The sequence below is a fragment of the Triticum dicoccoides genome, chromosome 5A, assembly GCF_002162155.2.
Source record: "Triticum dicoccoides isolate Atlit2015 ecotype Zavitan chromosome 5A, WEW_v2.0, whole genome shotgun sequence".
Taxonomy (NCBI): domain Eukaryota; kingdom Viridiplantae; phylum Streptophyta; class Magnoliopsida; order Poales; family Poaceae; genus Triticum; species Triticum dicoccoides.
The window spans coordinates 209,485,781-209,510,936 of record NC_041388.1 but is presented as its reverse complement, the minus strand read 5'-3'; positions in this window follow the sequence as shown (position 1 = coordinate 209,510,936).

The window sequence follows — 25,156 nt, the reverse complement described above, 5'->3', positions numbered from 1 at the left end:
GTCACTAAGGAACTGACACGTGTCTCAACGGTCAGATCTCGAACTCTCATGGCAACTTTACTTGGGCTACAAGCAAAGCTGACTTGTCCGGCTCTGGACAAGATTCGCTCTCATTGTCTTCACTCGAAGACATAGGTTTTTGATTTAGGCATCACTTCAGTCATTCTGACTGGTTCTCCTGGACCCCACTTAACAGTACGGTGGTTCCTATGACTCAACACAAAATAAAAGGAACTACGAAAGATCTAAGTCTTCGAGCTCCATAGGCTTCATAACGTGTCTTCTTTTGTCATAGTCTTCAAAGTGAATATCTTCATATACCACCTTTGTCTTCAATGTCTTCATACATTTTAGGGGTCATCTCTGGTAGTAAAACCGAATCGATGAGGGACTTCTACCTGTGTTTTCCTGTAATTCTCACAAACACATTAGTTCCTCAACTAGGTTTGTCGTCAATACTCCAAAACCAACTAGGGGTGGCACTAGATGCACTTACAATCTCCCCCTTTTTGGTGATTGATGACAAACTAGTTGAAGTTTTCAACGGGGAATATAAAGTGTGAAATTTGTAAAGGAATTGTCTTCATAAGTTGCAAGAGCTCCCCCTGAAGATGTGCATATAAGTTAGTTTGCTTTTGGAATGCAAATGCACATGGCAGGTTGTACTTGTGGAGATCAGCTTTAGTTTATGATGACAATCCACTATGCATGTGAAGGTATATGAAGATAATGACATGCATAATGGAAAATGGACGTCTGCAGAATGAGATGAGTGCGGAATTTATCGTCGCACATGCGGAATTTATCTTCGCAAATAGAGTGGTAAGCAAGTAGCAGACGACCATCGAGTTTTAGTGTTTACAACTCAAAAGAACCAAACGAAGCAAAAACCAGAGTTGTAAACACGAAGCAAAGTATAACAAAACAAGGCACCCGCCCATGTTCACCCGCTTGAAGACTATAAACATCATATGCTTCTCCCCCTTTTGTCAGGAATGACCAAAAAGGCTTGAAGACATAGAGTTCTCTACGCGTTCCCAGGCGCAGCAGGGTCGGTGGAGTTGTTTGGTGGTGCAGAGCTTTGAGGTGCTGTTGCAGGTGGTGGTGAAGTAGCATCATCGTCTTCATCAATGATCCTTGCAGTAACTGTGGCAGCAGATGAAGAAAACTCAGAGTCTTCAAGTGACGGTGTGTTGCGCATCACCGCCCTTCTAGGAGGTGTGGTGTCAAATTTGAAGCGCTCTGTGAAGCCATCCTCTTCAAGTTCAGCTTCAGTGCAGACCATTGAGAGCCCTTTCCACGTACGACGGCAAGTCTCATGTGCAACGAAGGCATTCTTGGTGGCAAGATTGCGAAGACGATTGACATCCACCAAGAGGCTCTTCATCTGACGTTTCAACCAGTCGTGATGCCTATCTTGCTTTTGGTGAAGGGCCACAAGAAGCTCTCGGTCAGTGAGGACACGAGCACGCTTCTTGGGTCTTGGAGCGTTTGTGCTATCTGTGGCTTCAGTTGATGCTGGTGCACGTGTAGTGCCAGCCATGGATAGACCCTGGACATGGCTTCAACACCTTCAACATTCTACGTGAAACTCTGGTGTTCGGCATTCTGAAGACTTATTGGTTGCTTGGCAGGCTCAGGGTAGATTGCTTCAGCAGAGATATCCACATCTGGCAGGAAGATGCGATGGTTTCGGGCTGAGGGCTGATACGAAATTGTAGAGTGCAGTTTGATCAGCCTCATCACCCAAGGGGCATAGAATTCTAGACCAAATAAGTCCGAGCCTGACGCTGCAAGTTGTCGTATGAAAAGATCTTATGCGTTGAAGCATTTGCCATGCATGATATAGAATATGAGAGTCTTCATTGCACCCTCAATCTTGGCATGTGGTGAGTGTCCCTTGATGGGCCAGAGAGTCTGCCTGATAATGTGATATATGGTCCTGGGCAGGTACTCTAGGTCTTCAATGAAGAACTCAGTTGGATAGGGTGCATCTTGAGGCAATGGCTTCATCATTGAGAGCATCTGACTCATATTGGGTTCAGGTCTCTGAAATATACTCTCAATAGCTTCAGACTGAAGTTGACAACCTTCTTCGAAGAATTCGCCTGGAGTGGGTAGGCCGGTGAGCTCAATGATATCAAATGCATTGGCTTCATGATGGACATTTCCCGTCATCCACTCCAGGATCCAAGTCTTCGGATCTCTGTTGTATCCTTTGATATGGAGAGTGGCATAAAACTGAAGCAGAAGCTCTTCGTTCCAGTGCTCTTCATCAGTCACGAACGGCAGCAGACCCACTTGCCTGAAGCAGTCCAAAGCTTCCTCGAGACATGGTAGACCAGCAATGGCTTCAACCTCAAGGCGCTTGTGAGGGAAGATGCGACCTTGGTTGTATAAGATGCATGAATAATAGCTGCACTGTGAATAGCTCCAGAACCTGTCTGATACAATCCTTTCCCTTGAATAGGGGTTCTTGGAGCTATTGAAAAATGTGTTGTCTGCCTTGAAGCTGTTTATATCAAAGGAGCCAGGTGCTGATGCAGGACCTGGGAACCTTGGAGGCCTTGGGACTGGCTTCTAGACATGAGGCCTGTCCTCTATGTGATAATTAAATTGTGGACCTGCAGCAGACTCAGGAACTGAAGTGTCTGGCTCAGTGGCTTCGCTGTCCGCTGAAGCATTTGGTGGGACGGGCTCCACATTGGCTTCAGTGTTAGTAGTTTGAGGGACAACTTCAGGCATGTTCTCCTGGGGAACTGCATCTTGATGGAGCAAGGGAGTGGGTTCTGGAGGTGCTTCTTCATTGTCTTCGGCTGATGCAGCCAGAATTTCTGCAGACTGGACTTGAGGCCGTGGACCTTTGCGAAGCCTACGGAACGCAGACGACGCTTGTGGTGTCGGAGTGGGCTGGGCCTCAACTTCTTCTTCCTCCTCCTGAGGGCGATCCGCCCATGACTCATCTTGTGCCATTGGCGTCAGAGGACGTCCAATGCTGATGAGATCGCTTGTTTCAAGCTGAGGAAGGGCTGCATCACCTTGCACATTGTCCTGATGACCAATGTCTTAAGCAGGTGTTGGATCGGCTGCTGGAATATCTTCAGCGTCAGGTGCCTCTGTGGGAGCAGGCTCATGAACTGTCAGTCTTCTTTCTGTATTGGGGTGGACAGAAAGGGGTTCAACCATCAAGGGCTCTGTGAGAGCAGCCCTAGATTTCTTGGTCTTGCGCTTCTTTTTACTGGGAGCAGTAGGAGAGGCTTCAGAGCTCTTCCTTTTTTTGGCTTCAGCTTCTGCAGCTCTTGTCTTCTTTAGGTCTGAAGCTGTTGACCGGCTCTTTGGCTTCGAGCCAGTCGTGGCGGTTGGGAAGACAATGGGAGTGGCTGCTTGTCTTGATGCCTCTGGTTCACTCACAGCAGGCTACTTCTTCTTCTTTGCGGCCATCCTGGGGTCGATACCTGGACGCCCAAGTGCCTTGCGCTTTTCAGCCTCGTTGTAGGCTTGAACACATTTGTCAGCCAATGACTTCATCCTTTCACGCGAGCCTTGAGCTTCAGCACGCTTCTTCAGAAAGTCTTCTTTGAGATCATGCAACATGATTTTGAAGCTCCTCACTTCCTGCGCGCTGAGGCTAGCCATGTGCTTCTTGAACTGAGCTTTTTTGTGATCAATCTTCTGCTTCAGCTCAACAATGCGCTGAGCAATGGCCAGTTCTGAAGCAATTGCGCCTTGGAAGGCGACGCTGAGTCCAACAGGCAGCTGCAGATCATTGAAGCTTATATCTGGTGTGTCAAACCATTCATCGATGAAGCTGTGGATGATGGCGACATCAAAGAGAGGCAGATTGTTGAAGATTTCCGCTTCCTCCTTGCTTTTGATGAGCTGTTCTAGTGCGTCATCGCCCAGATCTTCATCGCTTGATAGATCAATGACTTCACAGCGCAGAATGGCAGTAGCAGTGAGCTCTTTACTTGTTTTTGTTGGGGCTCCTTTCCCTTCAGGGGCTTGGAGACGCGGGATACGTCTTCAGACTGTACACTGACTTTAGGAGGTGCAGTTTTCAATGGCTTCACCCTTGAGATTTTAGAGGCAGGGGCCAGCTTTGAAGCTTTTGGTTTCTTTGACTGCTTTGGCTTCGGCACAGCAGGGGCTTCATCAGACTCAGAATCAGCTGGAGGGTCATTCACAGCAGTCCCTTGGACCAAGATGTGGGTGATTAGGCCCTCAAGATTGGCAAACGGACCGATGATATTGGGTTCCGCGTCGCGTGTGCCATCTGCCCTTGGTGAGGAGGGACCAGGATTGAAGTCAAGCCCAAATTTCTTCTTGTTTAGCTTCGCTGACTGTTGAGCAAACTGAAAGTTGCGTTTGAAGAGATTGTCGTCACGACACCAGAGAAGTGACGACGGATGTGCATCATCAGGCTGGGGTCCTCGGACCATGCATCGGTAGAAGCCTTGAGCAATGGCTTCATCTCTGGTCCTGGGTACAAGGTTCTTGTATAAGATATCCCCCCATGGACTCTTGATAGCATTCTTTTCAGCATACTCCTGGGTGACGAAGCGATATTTGAACCACTGTTCTGCCCAATAGCGTCGAATCCATTGGATTCGGGTTTTGCGCTGCCCATAGCTCTCTTCTGGATCTGTTTTGTACATTTCTGCCAAGTCTTCAGGCAGATCCTTGGAAGTTCCCTCACGTCTCTGTCTGCCCCCCTTTCTTGCTGCTGCAACTGAAGCCATAAACTTTAACTTGAAAGGCTTCAAAACTTTCGAAGGCTTCAAAGGCTTTCTTTTTCTTGACAAACAGGAACTGGCTTCAGGAGAGTTTATGTGATGCTTTAGGAATTCTGCAAATGAATGCAGACTATGAGAACTGAAGGATTCTCCCATGGACATGTACCTGTGACAGCATTAAGGTGCGAGGGAAGGGGAAGAGGTCATATGCATTCTCAGAAGGTCTTGAAGATTAATCAGTTTAGAAGACATTGACCTCATTGTGCGAAGACATTCACTTATAGATAAGAAGTTGGTTCCAGATTTATACGAACCCATAGATCAGTACAAGTGAGGAATCTAACTACTTTATGAAGCACAAGTGAATATACTAGGCATGTTATGAGATGCAGCGAGAGATCTAACTGGTGTGAAGAGAAACTTCTTATGGTAGAAAGTGACAGAACCATGTGATCAAAAGAGGCTGTAAAAAGAAGTTTTATTTACCACACTGGAACTGCTAGACGGAAGGAAGTTGATGCCGAGCAGTTCAGTCCTACGTGCCCTAACTTGGCGACGGAAAACACCTATGGCAACGGCGGAGAGGACGATGTCCGCGGTCGGCGTGAGGACGGCGTTGGAGAGGTTGCGGCAGCGAAGCGCTTCGTCTCCGGCGTTGTCGAGTGCTAGCGGTGGCGCTAGGGTTCGTGCGAGGATGGAAGAAGGAGATAATGACCGTGGTAAGTGTGAATTTATAGACTCAGAGGCAGCACTGTGCTTTTACGCAGGTGCCCCTGGCGGTTCGCATTTGAGGCACGCGTGGCCAGTTAGCGGAAGTTTGGGGTTTGTTCCACGTCCCACGCATGCCTAAATTGTCAGGCGGTCGTTCCTGCTTCTCCGGATCTTATGTGGAGGAAAGAGCATTAAAAACGGACTTTTATGGTTGTCTCTATGTCTTCAGCTGACAAGGACACAGTGAAGACATTCGACAGTTTCAACAGAATGCATATGACTTGGAGAGATAGAGTTTGAGATAGAAAGCATAGAGAGGTTAGGGTCCGATCACATTCACTTAGTTCAAAAGATTCAACCAAGAAGACATAGCTATAAGTGAATGCTGTAGAGGACAGAACACTAGAGCACATATATATATATATAATCATCGTAGTGAAGATAATCATGAAGACATGTTAAGTTCGAAGCCAAACCAATGTGAAGATATTGCAAGGTAACGCCATGAGTTAAAAACTTCAAAATGGATTGTTTGGTGGTGGCGTTACCCACCGTATAGGAAGTATTAGACCAGGACACGGCACACAATTATCGTGGCGCTCTGAAGTCAAATTCCACATTAATGTATTCACACTTAGAATATATGTCTTCATTGATTGAAGATATACTTTACTCTGTGTGTTGCACATCTAAGTCATCAATATGCATAAGTGTTAGGATGTGTGCCTGATCACAGGACATTCGAGGATTCCAAGATATTTAGCTCACACCGTAACTTGCAAAACCTCTTCTCATCCAAGGGCATGGTGAAGATATCTGCCAATTGCTCTTCAGTGTTGACGTGTATGATATCAATGTCTTCCTTCACAACATGATCTCTGAGAAAGTGATGATGAATTTCAATGTGCTTTGTCTTCGAGTGCTGAACTGGGTTGTTGGCAATCTTGATGGCGCTTTCATTGTCGCAGTAAAGTGGCACTTGCTTCAGATGAATGCCATAATCCTTGAGTGTTTGCTTCATCCACAGAAGCTGAGCGCAGCAAGATCCAGCAGCAATGTATTCAGATTCAGCAGTGGAGAGAGATACACAGTTCTGCTTCTTTGAAGACCAACATACAAGTGATCGTCCCAGAAAGTGACATGTGCCTGATGTAGACTTGCGATCAACTTTGTCACCAGCATAATCAGCGTCCGAAAATCCAACCAAATCAAACTCTGAGCCCTTTGGATACCATAATCCTAGAGTTGGGGTGTGAGCCAAATATCGAAGAATTCGCTTCACAGCTAAGTGATGCGACTCCTTTGGTGCCGCTTGAAATCAAGCACACATGCAAACACTAAGCATGATATCTGGCCTAGATGCACATAAATAAAGCAAAGACCCAATCATGGAGCGGTATACCTTTTGATCGAACTCTTTACCATTGTCGTCAGGACCTAGATGATGTTTGGCTGGCATTGGTGTTGTGAAGCCTTTGCAGTCTTGCATACCGAACTTCTTCAGGCAATCTTTGAGATACTTCTCTTGAGATATGAAGATGCCATTGCGCTGTTGTTGGATTTGAAGACCAAGAAAGAACTTCAGCTCCCCCATCATGGACATCTGATATTGCTCTTGCATCATATATCCAAACTCTTCACTGTACTTCTGATTGGTGCAGCCGAAGATAATGTCATCCACATATATTTGGCACACAAACAGTTCACCATCGTATGTCTTCGTGAAAAGAGTGGGATCCAGGTAACCAGGTATGAAGCCTTTGCTCTTCAGAAAGTACTTGAGTGTATCATACCAGGCCCTAGGGGCTTGTTTGAGGCCATACAGTGCCTTGTTGAGCTTGTATACCATATCAGGATGTTTTGGATTTTCAAAGCCAGGTGGTTGTGCAACATACACTTCTTCTTCAATCTTGCCATTGAGAAAGGCACTTTTCACATCCATTTGATATAGAAGTATGTTATGATGATTTGCATAGGCCAGCAGTATGCGTATGGCTTCAAGCCTAGCCACAGGAGCAAATGTTTCATCGAAGTCAATGCCCTCCACTTGAGTATATCCTTGAGCAATGAGATGAGCTTTGTTTCTAACAACTTGACCATGCTCATCTTGCTTGTTGCGGTATATCCATTTGGTGCCTATTATGGTGTGTTTCCGTGGATCAGGACGCTTAACCAGTTCCCATACATTATTCAGCTCAAACTGTTGAAGCTCTTCTTGCATAGCTTGAATCCATTCAGGTTCCATGAAGGCTTCTTCAACTTTCTTGGGTTCTGATATTGAGACGAATGCGAAATGCCCACAGAAGTTTGCTAGCTGAGTTGCCCTTGAACGAGTGAGTGGACCAGGTGCATTGATGCTGTCAAGTATTCTGTCAATCTGCACTTCATTTGCAACACGAGGATGTATAGGGCGAAGACTTTGCTCTTGCTGATCTGCGTTGGTGTTTGGAGGAATGTCTTCATGCTGAGCATTGTCTTCATGTTGATCAGGTGCTGAGATGATGAGTTCTTCTTCAGGATGAGCTTCAGAAGGCATAATCTCTCTAGTTCCCATAAGCTTGATTGATTCACTAGCTGGGACTTCATCTAGCACCTTTGGCAGTTGCTCTCTTTGTGAACCATTTGTTTCATCAAACTGCACATCCACTGTTTCGACCACTTTGTAATGGAAGAGATTGAAGACTCTGTAGGAGTGTGAATCCTTTCCATATCCAAGCATAAAGCCCTCATGTGCTTTTGATGCAAACTTTGAGGTGTGGTGTGGGTCCTTGATCCAGCACTTTGCGCCAAATACTCTAAAGTAACTGACATTTGGCTTCTTGCTAGTTAGGAGTTCATAAGATGTCTTGTTCAGAAGCTTGTGAAGATAAACACGATTGATTGTATGGCATGCAGTATCAATGGCTTCAGTCCAGAATTTTCTTGGAGTCTTGTATTCATCTAGCATTGTTCTGGCCATTTCAATGAGTGTTCTGTTCTTGCGTTCGACGACGCCATTCTGCTGTGGCGTGTACGGAGCTGAGAGTTCATGTGTGATGCCCAAGGTATCAAGATATGTATCAAGGCCAGTGTTCTTGAATTCAGTGCCATTGTCGCTTCTAATGTGCTTTATCTTGGCGCCAAAATTGTTCATAGCTCGATTGGCGAAGCGTCTGAAGACATCCTGCACTTCAGTCTTGTAAAGGATTATGTGTACCCAAGTATATCTAGAGTAATCATCAACAATGACGAAGCCATAGAGGCAAGCAGTAGTAGTAAAAGTTGAGTAGTGAGTGGGACCGAAAAGATCCATGTGGAGCAGTTCGAAGGGTTGTGTAGTAGTCATGATTGTCTTCGAAGGATGTTTTGCCCTTGTCATCTTCCCTGCTTCGCAGGCACCGCATAAATGATCTTTCTTGAACTTGACGCCCTCGATGCCTATGACATGCTTCTTCTTCGCAAGGGTGTGGAGGTTCCTCATGCCAGCATGCCCAAGCCTCCGATGCCAAAGCCATCATTCTGAAGCTTTTGCAAGAAGACATACCGCAAGTTGTGGTCCTGCTGATAAATCTACCACGTACAAATCACCTTTCCGATACCCTTCAAACACTAGAGATTTGTCAGATTCCATTAGCACCAGGCAACGATATTTTCCAAACATTACAATCATATTCAAATCGCAAAGCATTGAGACAGACATTAAGTTGAAGCCAAGGGATTCAACAAGCATGACTTTATCCATGTGTTGATCCTTTGAGATTGCAACTCTACCTAGACCCAATACCTTACTTTTACCAGTGTCAGCAAATGTGATGTGGCTCTTGTCGGATGGACGTAATGTTGAGTCCATAAGAAGGCTTCTTCTGCCAGTCATGTGATTGGTACACCCACTGTCAATAATCCATTCTGAAGACTTTGAAGTCACTGGTGTCGTACCCTACAGTACAGTTAGGGGGATAGGCTTCACGAAGAGAATTGTGAAGCATAAACATTTGACGAACCAGTGGGTTATGAAAACTTAGATCCAGATTAGGACTAATAGGGAGAGTAGCATGCGATTCAGGAACGAAGTACATAATGATCCCATTCGGGCATTTTATCTTGCGCCCTACAAGATTTTTAAGGTCCCCAGCAATAGCATCAGAAGATTTTGTTTTTCTGCTGGAGACCTTTCCCTGCAAAAGAGAGTTAGCTTTCTTAACCACCCACATCTTCAAGGGTGGCTTAGAAGCAATAAGTCTAAGTGCAGCATCTGTGAATTTTGGCTTTGAAGCCTTTGCAAACAGTCTAGCAGGTGGACAATAATACTCATAGGAATAACCAGAGTAATTTTTGGTCACATGAACACGGTTCGATGAACCGCTCTCATACTCATGTGCCTGAGTATGGTTTCCCTGCAAAACATTTGCGTTAGTGTGACTCAGGTGAGTCCTTTGTTTGTATGAAGCCATTGGACCGTATGAAGCCTTTGGTCTGAGATTTGTCTTCTTCAAGTGAGGTGTCATGAAGACATTCACAGGAAGATTTTCCAGACACTTTTTGGAAACCCAGATCTTCTTCATAGGCGGTCCATTCCTGCAGTTAGTACCAATGTACCTGGCAAACACTTCACCATTCTGATTCTTAAACAGTTTATAGTTTGCATCAAAGGATTCATCAATGATAATGGGGTTAGCACAAGTGAAGCCAGATAAGTTGGATGGATCTGCTGAAGGTTCCTTTGCAGCAACCCATGTGGTTTTGGGGTACTGCTCAGGTTTCCAGTAAGAGCCATCTGCATTGATTTTCCTCACAAATCCAACACCCTCTTTCCCAGGGTTTCGATTCAGGATCTGCTTCTTGAGAACATCACATAGTGTCCGATGTCCTTTAAGACTTTTGTACATCCCTGTTTCAAGCAATGTCTTCAACATAGCATTCTCATCAGCAATAGCAGTGGTATCCTCAGCAGAGGGGTTAGTTACCACGTCAACAGTTGAAGATATTGCAACAGCAGTAGCAGTGGAACATTCAGCAACAGAATTAGCATTATCACGCTCAATGCATTTAAGACATGGTGGTTCAAATCCTTCCTGAGCGGGACTGATCTGTTCGGAGCAAAGTGACTCGTTTTCCTTTTGAAGATCTTCATGAGCCACCCTCAATTTCTCAAGTTCTTGCTTCCTTTGAAGATAATCATAGGAAAGCTTTTCATGAGTTGTTGAGAGAGTATCATGACGATCTTCAAGTTCCTGATACTTAACATGAAGGTTTTTTATGTCTTCAATTAAGGATTCAGATCGAGTCATTTCAGCACCCAACAGATCATCGCTTCTGTCTAACAGTTTTTGAATATGTTCCATAGCTTTCTGTTGTTCAGTTGCAATTTTAGCAAGTGTTTTGTAGCTAGGTTTTGAATAACATTTAGACTCATCGTCACTAGATGTTTCATAGCGAGTAGTGCGTGTGTTTACCTTGGTACCGCGTGCCATGAAGCAGTAGGTAGGAGTGGGGTCGTTCTTGTCATTTGCGTCGGTGTCGGTGATGCAGTCATTGTCTTCAGTGTTGAAGATGGACTTGGCGACGTATGCTGTAGCCAGACTCGCAATGCCATAATCAGACTCCTCCTCAGACTCCACCTTTGCCTCCTCAGATGCGGACTCCTCCTCTGAATCCATCTCCTTTCCAACAAATGCACGTGCCTTGCCAGATGAGCTCTTCTTGTGTGATGAAGACTTTGATGAAGACCTGGAAGAAGACTTTGAGTATTTCTTCTTCTTCTTGTCGTCAGAATCATATTCCTTGCTCTTCTTCTTCCTTCTATTCTCATTGTCCCACTGTGGACACTCAGAGATGAAGTGTCCAGTTTTCTTGCACTTGTGACATGTTTTCTTCTTGTAGTCATGAGCAGAAGCTTCATCATTCCTTGAGCTTGATCGTGAAGATTTTCTGAAGCCTTTCTTCTTGGTGAATTTTTGGAACTTCTTCACTAGCATTGCAAGTTCTCTTCCAATGTCTTCAGGATCATCAGAACTGCAGTCAGATTCTTCTTCAGATGAGGAGACAGCTTTTGCCTTCAAGGCGCGAGTTCGCCCATAGTTTGGACCGTAGATATCTCTTTTCTCAGAAAGCTGAAACTCATGTGTGTTGAGCCTCTCAAGTATGTCAGACGGATCGAGTGTCTTGAAATCAGGACGTTCTTGAATCATCAGGGCCAGGATGTCAAACAAACTATCAAGTGATCTCAGCAGCGTTTTGACGATTTCATGTTTGGTGATTTCAGTGGCGCCGAGGGCTTGAAGCTCATTTGTGATGTCAGTGAGTCTATCAAATGTGTGCTGTTCATTCTCATTGTCATTTCGCTTGAAGCGGTTGAAGAGATTGCGAAGGACACTGATTCGTTGATCTCTCTGGGTTGAGATGCCTTCATTTACCTTGGAGAGCCAGTCCCAGACCAGTTTGGATGTCTTCAAGGCACTCACACGGCCATAGTGTCCTTTGGTCAGATGACCACAGATGATGTTCTTGGCAGTAGAGTCCAGTTGAACAAATTTCTTGACATCAGCAGCAGTGACACCTTCTCCAGCCTTGGGAACGCCGTTCTCGACGACATACCATAGGTCGACGTCAATGGCTTCAAGATGCATGCGCATCTTATTCTTCCAGTAGGGATATTCAGTTCCATCAAAGACGGGGCACGCAGCGGAGACTTTGATTATCCCTGCAGTCGACATAGCTAAAACTCCAGGTGGTTAAACCGAATCACACAGAACAAGGGAGCACCTTGCTCTGATACCAATTGAAAGTGCGTTATATCGACTAGAGGGGGGGGTGAATAGGCGATTTTTATGAAAGTCTTCAAAACTTGGGAGTTATGAAGACAAACAGTGAAGATTATGCCTATTACTATGCAGCGGAAGTTAGATTAGACTAGGCCAGCCATAGTCATGTATTCAATAGAGTGAAAGCACAGTGACAAACAGCTTCAGTGTAATAAGGATCAAGTAGGAAGAAGTTATGAAGCCAAACAGATCATGCATTCACGTTGTGAAGACAAATGATAAAGCAAGCATGCAATGACTTCACAATGAGTAACAGCAAGAGAAGCAAGTGAAGATGAAACCAGTGACTCACTGAAGACAATGATATGTTGGACCAGTTCCAGTTGCTGTGACAACTGTACGTCTGGTTGGAGCGGCTAGGTATTTAAACCTTAGGACACACAGTCCCGGACACCCAGTCCTGAACACACAGTTCAGGACACCAAGTCCTCACCGTAATCTCCTTGAGCTAAGGTCACTTAGTCCTCGCCCAATCACTCTGGTAAGTCTTCAAGGTAGACTCCCAAACCTTCACAGACTTCGTTCACTGGCAATCCACAATGTCTCTTGGATGCTCTGAACGCGACGCCTAACCGTCTGGAGGATTCACAGTCCTCAAGTGTAATAAGTCTTCAGATCACACAGACAAGAAGACTCAAGTGATGCCCAATTTACTCTGGCTCTAGGTGGTTAGGGCTTTTCTCCTCACTAGGAATTTTCTCTCAAAGGCTTCGAGGTGAGTTGCTCTCAAACGACAAAAGCCGTGCACTGAAATCTGAGCAGCCAACCGTTTATGGTTGTGGGGGTGGGCTATTTATAGCCACTTGGCAACCCGACCTGATTTGTCCGAAATGACCCTGGGTCACTAAGGAACTGACACGTGTCTCAACGGTCAGATCTCAAACTCTCATGGCAACTTTACTTGGGCTACAAGCAAAGCTGACTTGTCCGGCTCTGGACAAGATTCGCTCTCATTGTCTTCACTCGAAGACATAGGTTTTTGATTTAGGCATCACTTCAGTCATTCTGACTGGTTCTCCTGGACCCCACTTAACAGTACGGTGGTTCCTATGACTCAACACAAAATAAAAGGAACTACGAAAGATCTAAGTCTTCGAGCTCCATAGGCTTCATAACGTGTCTTCTTTTGTCATAGTCTTCAAAGTGAATATCTTCATATACCACCTTTGTCTTCAATGTCTTCATACATTTTAGGGGTCATCTCTGGTAGTAAAACCGAATCGATGAGGGACTTCTACCTGTGTTTTCCTGTAATTCTCATGAACACATTAGTCCCTCAACTAGGTTTGTCGTCAATACTCCAAAACCAACTAGGGGTGGCACTAGATGCACTTACAGATGGCCTCGTGCTGTTAATCGCAGATCGGTGCCATATTTGTTTTGCTTGCCATTTGCAAACCGTGCATCCGATTCTGATGATCTTTATATCAATTTCGACCGAAATCAACTCATCTTTCAAGCGGAACTCTTGGTTTTCCAAGTTGAGGCCTGGTTCAATCTTTCCTTTCCGAAGCATGCATATGCATTACACATGACATCCCGCATATCATGCCATGATTTGCATCATGTTGCTTGCGCATTGCACCGTGGTTGATTGTTTCTCCCTTTGCTTGTGTTCTTGCTATGGGTAGAGTCGGGAGACGAGTACGTGATCGAGGAACCCGTTGAGAATGTTTACGCGGATCAAGCTTACGTCAACTCCGAGAACTTTGCAGGCAAGATGACCATACCCTCGAAATCACTTCTATATTTGCTTGCTAGTTGCTCGCTCGATTGCTATGCCTATGCTACGATACCTACGACATGCCTTATCATGCCTCCCATATTGCCATGTCAAACCTCTAACCCACCTTGTCCTAGCAAACCGTTGTTTGGCTATGTTACCGCTTTGCTCAGCCCCTCTTATAGTGTTGCTAGTTGCAGGTGAAGATTGGAGTTTGTTCCTTGTTGGAACATGTTTATTGTTGGGATATCACTACTATGTTCTTGCTTACTTTAATGCACCTATATACTTGGTAAAGGGTGGAAGGCTCGGCCTTGTGCCTGGTGTTTTGTTCCACTCTTGCAGCCCTAGTTTCCGTCATACCGGTGTTATGTTCCTTGATTTTGCGTTCCTTACACGGTTGGGTTATAATGGGAACTCCTTGATAGTTCGCTTTGAATAAAACTCCTCCAGCAAGGCCCAACCTTAGTTTTACAATTTGCCACCTAGCCTTTTTCCCTTGGGTTTCGCGGACTCAAGGGTCATCTTTATTTTAACCCCCCCCCTCCCCGGCCAGTGCTCCTCTGAGTGTTGGTCCAACTTGTCAGCCACCGGTGGCCACCAGGGGCAACTGCGGGCTGGCCTACTAGAAGTTTGGACAATCCGGTGTGCCCTGAGAACGAGATATATGCAGCTCCTATCGGGATTTGTCGGCACATTCGGGTGGCTTTGCTGGTTTGGTTTTACCATTGTCGAGATGTCTTGTAACCGGGATTCTAAGTCTGATTGGGCTATCCTGGGAGAAGGAATATCCTTCGTTGACCGTGAGAGCTTGTGAGGGCTAAGTTGGGACACCCCTGCAGGGTTTTGAAATTTTGAAAGACGTGCCCGCGGTTATGGGCAGATGGGAATTTGTTAATGTCCGGTTGTAGAAAACCTGAAACTTAACTTAATTAAAATGGATCAACAGCATGTGTAGCTGTGATGGTCTCTTTTCGGCGGAGTCCGGGAAGAGAACACAGTCTCGTGTTATGCTTGAACGTAGGTTGTTCTAGGACCACTTCTTGATCATAGATTCTCGATCGCGCCTTGCCTTTCTCTTCTCGCTCTCATTTGCGTATGTTAGCCACCATATATGCTAGTGCTTGCTGCAGCTCCACCTCACACCTTTTACCCTACCTATAAGCTTAAATAGTCTTGATCGCGAGGGTGTGAGATTGCTGAGTCCCCATGACTCACAGATTACTTCCAAAACCAGATTCAGGTGCCGATGATACCGTTCCAGGAGATACGACTGAGCTCAAGTGGGAGTTCGATGAGGACTCAGGACGATACTATGTTTCCTTTCCAGACGATCAGTAGTGGAGCCCAGTTGGGGCAATCGAGGACATTATGCATTTGGGGTTGTCTTTATTTTGGTTCCGTAGTCGGACCTTGATTGTATCTGGATGATTGTAATGCTATATTTATGATATTGTGTGACGTGGCGATTGTAAGCCAACTATGTACCTCTTTTCTTATTCAGTACATGGGATGTGTAAAGATTACCCCTCTTGTGACATTGCCTACAATGCGGTTATGCCTCTAAGTCATGCTCCGACATGTGGGAGATATAGCCGCATCGTGGGTGTTACACTTATTCAGTACATGGGATGTGTAAAGATTACCCCTCTTGCGACATGCCTACGATGCGGTTATGCCTCTAAGTCGTGCTCTGACACGTGGGAGATATAGCCGCATCGTGGGTGTTACAAGTTGGTATCAGAGCCTTCCCCGACTTAGGAGCCCCCTGCTTGATCGAATCGCTGACATTGTTGAGTCTAGAACAAAATGTTTTGAGTCTTAGGATTATATATATATATATCGGAGAGTAGGATTCTTTTTACTCCTCAGTCCCTTCGTCGCTCTGGTGAGGCCTCATGATGTAGAGTTTAGACTCTTCTCTTCTCAAATTTCATGAAAAAATTAGGATCATGCGGGTATCTTGGAATCGTTCCAATGGTTTTGTGACGAGAACATTGTTCTTGGTGCCTCCTGACATTTAGGGGTTGTGGCAGTGTCCCGGGGAGTTGAGCTCCAAGGTGTTCTCGTCACAATTTTATCGTTGCAGTTCCGGAATACCTGAGTTCACCGACGTAAAAAATCTCTTTTATGCTGTTGTTGGTGAGATAACCTCGACGTCACCCAGTACTGGGGCGGGAGTTCGGGAGTATTTCCATAACTCGTATAACGGATGCTTTTCAAAGGTTGAGGTAAATGATTTCCAAAGGTTTCTTGCTTATGTGTTGAAGGATGGATACAGCTGGATGTTGGATTTGTTAGTTTTGGTTGAGATATTATGCTTCCCCTGTATCACCAACACCTGATTGCATAACCAGAATGTTTAGGGAGTTTATAAGTGGGAATTCAAGTAGCTTCTAGGATATCTTTCCGACAGATGCATGATATGAGATTGGGGTTCGACGTCTAGTGGTCCGCCTATCCATGGTTGGTTTTACAGTGGTCTCGTTGTGTCTTAAAGAGTCCTTGGCTATGCTGACTCGGGGACGCTTCGTATGTCATGTGCACTGCCTTGTACATGATGGTGTTGTACGATCGAGCCCGTGTGGGCTCCACCACGAAAACTTTGGATGCAATCTCTATCATATGTTTGTTCCGGCTTATTCTGCAAGCCAATCCTTTTTTCTTTTATTTTGGTATTCCAGTTGCTTCAAAGTCAAATGTGGATTCCATACCTTTTCCTAAGCGGTGTTCTCATATTTCTATGTGAATACTAATCCTTCATGATAATCGAGATTGTCATGTCAATTCTTATCAACCGGCATGTTTCTCTTCAAGTGGATCCGATCATTTTAAACATCCGCAAGTTCAATTCTAAGTTCTCTCAACGGTGTTCGTTTCATCCGACCCCAAGTTGTTTTTGTTTTCCCTCCCACCCACCCCTTTTTCTTCAAGGATTGAGATTTCTTAATCAAGTATCCTTTTATTGATGAGAAGTTTCTCCATTCTTTTCTATCAATGTTCTTATCCGGTGATTCTCAGGAAGATTCTAGTGGAGCTTCAAGTTCATCATTCGTCATTCTTTTTCTTCTCTGACAGTTTCAATTAAAGCCTTCAGTGTTGATCATATCCCTTTTCCTCCTTTTAATGCTCTCTCATGCCGGTGGACCTCTCTATCATTCACCTCTCACTATTCATTTGTTCCGGAGTGCCGAAGATATCTCAGAAGATTCGTGTTTTCACTCCTAATCCGTTCAAGCTATTTCGAGGATGTTATCTCATTCAAGCTAGTTAATTCAAATGGTGCAATCTCCCTTTCAAGTAATCGTTCAAAGGTGTTTCTTTTGAGTGGGCCCTAACCCACGGGTCTTTCCCAAGGATCTTACCCGACTCTTCTTAGTTTTACCAGAGTTATTCTCAAATCTTTCAAAGTTTGACGTAAGAATGAATTATCATCAGTCAGATGGTTTCTCCAAGATCTTATAACTCTTTTCATTGGTGGCCCAACCTCTTCGCTTTTCATTCTCCCAGAGTATCTCAACAATTCATGGTCGTGTTTCTCATCGTCATTCTCAACACTTGAAGACCGGAGAAGATTTTTCACTCAATCTTGCTCAATTCTCTTCAAGATTCATGGTTCTAACTTGTTGCCATCCTCTCATAATTATCTTCGATTGTGAGAATTCTTTTCAGCCATCCGGAGCAATTCAGGGGTATTTTTCAGTTTGATTATCCGGAGCCCATCATCTCAGAATTATTCACTCAAATTTTTAGCTCTTGTTCTCCAAATCTTACCGGTGCATCATTCAAGTATTCTCTAATCAGTTCGCGATCTCTTCGTTATCCTGCATCTTGATTCACCCCTTTACTTTGTTCGTTTTCAATTCTTACGGTGGTCCACTCAAAAATTCTATTTCGTTGTTTTTCTATCAATTCATTCATTGTTTCCGAATCCTACCGGTGGTTTGTTGAAGACCTTCCCAAGTGACACTATATCTATCTTAATCCTTTCTACGAGAATAAGTAGTATGCCAAATCCGTTGCTTGGCATCAATTTAAATTGGTGAAGGATACACATAACATAATTCTTATTCTTGCTTCATCCAAGTGATTGATTCATTCTTCTGGAGTTTGTCCACGATGAGTAAATTCTCGGTTCAAGTGCTTCATACTTCCACCGGAATTCCTTTCAACTTACCTTTAGTTTGATCATTCTTTTATTACCGGAGTTCTTCATGGTGGTTCGTCAAGGATTCTTTTCATTCTTCAATTGTCCTCAAGATTTTCTATCGAAGTTATGATCCGCCAAGCTATACTCTCAAATAAACATGGTGATCAACACATGTCTTGTTTTGAGGAGTTCAAGTATTCTTCATATTGTATTCCGAAGTGCAATTCCTTCTACCTTATCTTTTTAGGTGGTGTTATGTCTTTCTTGACAATTTTCCCTTCATGTTTCATGATTCAACAGTTGTCAGGAATGAGATATTTAAACCCATCAATTTCTTTGAGCATGAGATCTTCTCAATACATAAATCTCTTCATTAGAGTTAGATTGGATTATATTTCACCTAAAGCTTTCCTTAAGGTTTGTTGCTATTTATGGTGCTTATAAATGACCCAAGTTCTTCAGTAACCCTCACGGTGAAATAAGCTTCTCGTCTCCTTGTTCATATCAATCCAATCTATCCTTTCCGTTAGTGGCTTTTTCTTCTTCATTCTTTCTTTCTTTCCAATGATCTATCTTCTATTCTTTCTTCTGGAGTCATTGTGATGTTGCTCTTTTCTCTCATCATCTCGAACGGTGAGGATCGTGTTCTTTTCATGCTTATCCATTTAACCGGAGTGTTGTGCCCTCTGCTTAATTCTTTTCATCTTATGAAGTTTCGTGTCACTTTTCAACCAGAGTGCTGCCCAAATTATATCATTCTTATTCCTTCTCTACCTTGTTTTAACCGGACTGTTGTGTCTATCATTCTTTTTTTCTTATCGGAGTCTCATCCAAGTGCTTTCTTTTTGGCCAAGTTCTTATTCTTTACCTTCCATTTCCAGCCGGAGTGTTGTCGTAATTGATCTTTATCGTTCCTTGTACATCTCGTTTCAACCGGAGTGCTTGCATGTACTTCTTGTCCATTGTAACACTTTTCTTATGTCTTTCAACTTACAAGGTTCTAGTAATGTTCCTTGTTCCTCTTTTCTAACGAAGTGTTTTCAACTTGTTCATCTTCGTTGCTTTTCTTTCTTTCAATTTGTTCAAGCTCTCAAGGTTCGTGGTTTCACTCATTTGTTAAAGAAGCAATTAGTTTTACCTCTTCTCTTCCTCTTCCGTTTCCCTCCGGTGCCATCCTAGATCTCGGTACGAGATCCTCTCATAGTTGTTGGAGTGTTGTGACGCCCCGAGATCAATGCGCCAGGGGTCTTCTAGTTATTCGCTATCTTTGCAATGTCATTTGCTTGTGTGTTGAATCTTGCCATGTCATCATCCGCATTGCATCTGCATGTTTTCAAAACATGCATCCGTCTGGGTTCCCCCAGTTCTGTCCGTTGTCCGTTCTGAGCCCAACCACACTTGCACGCGCCCGCGGCACGTCCGAAATATTATTTTATAAGTGGCTGCAAAATGTTCTCGAAATGGGTTGAAAGTTGGCATGCGGTCTATAGTGTAGGTAGGCCGCCTGCCAAGTTTCATCGCATTCCGAGTCCGTTTGACGGCCCAACGGATAACTATAGCGACAGTATAGTAGGTCAAATCGTCGGACGTGTTCGGTCTCCGAAAACTGTTGCCGGGCCTTCCCTCTCTTTCCTCCCTAGACCATCTACACCGTCCACTACCTACCTCCAGGCCCAACTTAACCTCTCTCGTCAGCCCGCGGCTCCCCTTGCATGCGTGTCCAAAACTTCCCCGGACCTGACCTGGGTGGTCGTCACCGTTGAGTCCGGATCATCCCCAAACATCTATAAAGTATCATCGTTTTCTCATTGGAGCCCCCAACCTATTTTTCTCGGACCGTCCGATTACGACCGGAGGGACCTAACCGCCCTAAAATAATCTGTTTTTTCTATGTATAGACCTCCTTGTCTATTTATAGAACAAACCCTAAATTCTAGGAGGTTTGTCCCCTCTAGCCGCCGACACCTACAGCCTCCCCCTCCTCGGATCAACAGCCGCCACCCACTCAAAATCTCTCGGGATCCACCCCAATCCCTTTTTTCCCACTGATCCAACCAGCTCTCTCCACTGCTCCTCATCGATCCAGCAGCCTGCGCCCCCGATCCAAAGATTCTCTCGGCTTCCAAGCTACAGTCCTTCTGCTTGATCCGGATGGGATCGAGGCCGTGCCCCTCGTCCCCGTGCCCCTGGTTCGCTCGATCCAGAGGAGAGGAGCACACTGTCGATGTCAAAACCGGTGGATCTCGGGTAGGGGGTCCCGAACTGTGTGTCTAGGGCGGATGGTAACAGGAGGCAGGGGACACGATGTTTTACCCAGGTTCGGGCCCTCTTGATGAAGGTAAAACCCTACGTCCTGCTTGATTATTCTTGATAATATGAGTAGTACAAGAGTTGATCTACCACGAGATCGGAGAGGCTAAACCCTAGAAGCTAGCCTATGGTATGATTGTATGTTGTCCTACGGACTAAAACCCTCCGGTTCATATAGACATCGGAGGGGGCTAGGGTTACACAAGGTCGGTTACAAAGGAGGAGATATACATATCTGTATTGCCTAGCTTGCCTTCCACGCCAAGTAGAGCCCCATCCAGACACATGACGAAGTCTTCAATGTTGTGTCTTCATAGTCCAACAGTCCGGCCAAAGTATATAGTCCGGCTGTCCGGAGACCCCCTAATCCAAGACTCCCTCAGTAGCCCCTGAACCAGGCTTCAATGATGATGAGTCTGGCGCACAGTGTTGTCTTCGGCATTGCAAGGCTGGTTCCTCCTCCGAATACACCACAGAAGAGTTTGAATACAAGGATAGTGTCCGACCCTGCAAAATAAGTTCCACATACCACCATAGAGAGAATAATATTTCGACAAATCTAATCTGCTGACACGTTTTGGCAGCATGACATCATTCCATGGTCCGGTAATTATTCGAACCGTTTTTCATTAACCAGCCCCGCACATAACGCGAGGCGGTTTCTTGACACGTCTTGTCAAAGCAGAGATTGTGTTCCCCTTATTACGGGATTCTCATCAATACGGACATGGGTAACCCAACTACGCCATCAATTACGGCGCTTGGGGGATAAGCGAGTTTTACCAGGCTAGTGGGGGCGCATTGTTTAGTCCGCCCTTATAAAGGGATAAGATCTCACATTTTTTCTTCCCACGCCTTCTTCCTCCTTGCTCATCCATTCTCGCGCACTCGAGCTCCAACGCCCAAGTCCACATCCTTCTCGTCAACTCCAAACATGTCCGGAGCGGGAGGCAAGTGGATGGCATCCTCTGTCATGGAGGGACACATCAAAAAGCTACGTGGAACCCAATACTTAGCCGCGGATATCGCGCACCGGCTGCCAGCCACGGGGCAGGTCATCCCTACCCCAGAACCTCACGAGAGGGTGGTCTTCCTCCCCCACTTCGTCCGCGGACTAGGGTTTCCCCTCCATCCATTTATCCGAGGCCTCATGTTATATTATGGGCTGGACTTTCATGATCTAGCCCCGAACTTCATCATCAACATCTCGACGTTCATCGTCGTGTGCGAGGCCTTCCTCTGCATCCGGCCCCACTTCAGCCTCCGGCTGAAGACCTTCAATATCAAGCCGAAGGTGGTGGGCGGCCAACAAGAGGAATGCGGCGGAGCCATGGTGGGCAAGATGCCCAACGTTATATGGCTCGAGGGCTCCTTCCTGGAGACCATAAAGGGGTGGCAATCGGGGTGGTTCTACATCACCGAGCCGCGCGATGCCAACTGGGTGGCGGGCCCCAAGTTTCGATCCGGAATCCCCACGTGGCTCACTTCCTAGAAGGAGAAGGGCCTGTCCTGGGTTCATCGGTGGAGCTAGACGGACTCCAGAAGTGTATCCGGAAAATGACAAGCAAGAAACTTAAGCTTGTCAACATAGTCCAGGTCATGCTCTTCCACCGGATCCTCCCGTGTCAACAACGGGACTTCAAACTATGGGAGTTCGACCTGGCCCAGCACCAGACTCTCAACAAGCTCTTCGGCACGACGCATAAAGACGTCTGGAGGGTGTTGTTCAAGGGCGCCGAGGTCCCTCCTTCTCTTACCAAGGACCGTGGGCTAAGCGCAAAGCGCCATGCGAATCCGGTAAGTTCTGTACATCTGGCAGGATATTTATTTCCCATAGCTTAACCATGTGCGGGGTCTGAGCTCCCATGCCTTTGACAGGACTGGGTGAAGACATCGGAGCAGATCAACTGTCCGGCCCCTCTGCCCGAAGACCTTGCGGACGCTCTCCTGACGGAGATGCAGACTCCAGCTCGTTATGAGGTGCCGGACAAGACTAAGAAGAAGGCCAAGGGAACCCGAAAGAGTTCCCGGCGCCAGGTGGTATCAGACTCATCGTCCGACAACACCGAGACACCCTCCTCCCGTGAAAACGAGGAGAAGGATGAAGAAGATTCTCCCCCTCCAGCCGGGGGAGACAAGAAAAGGAAAGTCACCCCAACCGGGGAGGCCGAAGGGTCCAAGAAGGGAAGGACTCTCCTTCCGGACTGCTCCACCACCGCCGCCGATCGCGAAGACGAGTGGCTGCTCAGGGCCAAGCCCTTGGCAAAGTCGTAAGTATTCGGATACTAGAGTAACTCATAGGATACCTTTATCGCACTGCTTCTCCTAACGTCGAATATGATTATGCAGTCCGCCCCAAGCCCGTATCAATGTATCATCATCGGACGGTTCCTTGGACTCGTCAGACATGAATAGTGATACATTTCCAACCGCCTCCTCCCCTTGCCCTATGGACAATGCCGAGGTATTGTCTCAAGGGGCACCGAGCCGGGGGGAGACGGTCCCGGAGGCGCCTCAAGGCGACCTCCCGGACTCCAGGATCAAAGGGAGCAAGGCTCCCGGGGGCTCCAAGTTCGGCTCTCAGCCGGACACCGCGCTGGAACCTCCAATGGTTCCGGACTTGAGTAGGCGGCCCTCTTCCAAGAGGGGCAAGCCGCCCATGCCGGTGACCTCTATCCATCCAGAGGCACCGGACAACCTGCTAGGAGCACTTCGCGACGCTTCCATCGATGAAGAGCACCGCACTATTATGAGTGCGGTGATCAAGAAGGTTCAGTCTGCCAAGAGCAGACTCACTAAAGCCTGTGCCAGCCTTTTAACAGGCTTCGAGGTAAGTATTTAGAATATAGGAAAATATTACCGCATAGACAGTAGCCCCTGATGCTCTGTTTGGTGTTCACAAAGAAAAGCCGAATAGAGGATCAAATAATATCCGCAGGAGTCTAAAATAAGTATGTCTGTATGCGTATGCAGGCTTCGCTGCTGACCTCTGCCGCACTGACTGCGGAGGTCGCCGCACTGAAGCAGGACCTCGAGGGGTCTGAGAAAGAGCTCGGCCTTGCCAAGAGGCAGCTCGAGGAGAGCAAAGGTAAGTAATACCTCGTCTATATAAAAAAGAAAATGTGGTTGCGAAATGACATGATCATCATGAATGTGCCAGGGGCCACGACCGAAGTGGCGACCCTGAAGCAAGCGCTGTTCGAGGCCGAAAACAAAGCGGCCAAGGAGCGCACCGAGCAGGAAAGGCAAGAGGCACGAGTGGGCGAGGTGCAGCAAGAGCTCCAGGCTCTCGTGAAGAAGCACGGGGCTTTGGAGATTGACTTGAAGACACAAGAGTCCGAGCTTGCCGCGGCCCTCGAGAGCGCAAAGAATGCCAAGGCTGAAGCCCAAAAGGCCCTCCAAGAGATTGTGGCAATGATGAAGATAGCGGCGGGTAAGGCATTAAATATGCAAAGCAAGCATGTGAAAGTAAATTACTTGTTACTTACCCGAGTCCGGAGCTCTCCAGGAGCATTCGCAGATTTGCCCCGCAGCGTGTCGGATGCGTGAGATATTACCAGGCCGAGGAGGGAAGCTTGAGGGAGAAGTTGTTCTGGTCTCAGTATACTGGGACCGAACACCCGATGCCCATGAGCGACTAACTGAAGCAACTGGTCGAGCTGCACAAGGTGGCTGAACAGGCCATGAAGGGCTTTATAGTCCGGATGTGGCTGGCAAGTCCCTTCCCAATAGCTATTTTGGCCTGGTGAGGCGGCTTGTGGATGCCTGCCCACAGTTGGAAGTCATCAAGCGGTCCATCTGTATCGAAGGTGCCCACCGGGCTTTTGCTCATGCAAAGGTGCACTGGGCCAAGATGGACGCTGAGAAGCTGGTGAAGGAGGGGCCGCCGCAGGGCAAGGAGCATCGCCACCCCGAGATGTATTATGAGGGTGTCCTGAAGGGTGCTCGTCTTGTAGCGGACGAGTGTGCGAAAGATGTAATATTTGAATGAACTTGCTCGTTTGATCCTGTATTATGAAAACTTGTTCATATGCGCTATGCAACGCTTGTTTGAATTTAAAATATTACCTTCTATTCGGCTGTTTATCAAATATGAGAGATGGCTAGTGGTTGGCTTCTGCCCCCATGCCACGAGTGCTAGGGTGTTTGGGATAAACCTGAGCACTCTTTTTCCCATTTTCGGGTCCTTCGAGGGAGGTGCTCAGCACAACGAACAAGGCAATTAGACTATAATGCTTTATCACTCTCACTTAGCCATAGAATTCTATGATTTTAAATTTTGGTGAAGCCCCTAGTATCCGGAAGGCCGAATTCGGGGCGCTATACACGCCTTTAAGGCGGACAAAGCTGACTCCTCGCTCTAAGCGGCATAAGTCTTTAGGGACTCGAATCCTCTCAAACAGCGACCAGCTCTCGCCTTATCATGATAGTGAGTTTTAGCTTTCTCTACTAAGGTGCTTAGCCCAGCTGAACCGGGGCACAATCGCAGTAGTTCTCCCAGTGCTACCTTAGCTGATATAGCGGAACGTAAGGTACCAAAACATGGGAGCCGGCCAAACCCAACTATTGACCCAAGACATGATTCGGAGCTGATGCATATAATGCTATAAGTTCGGGGTGCCGCACTGTCGAAAGTGTTCGGACTTCTCACGCCATATTGTGGGGTATGCTTAAGCCCCTAGCATACTAGCTGTACCAGAGTGTACGGGTGCTGGATGTCATGAATGAA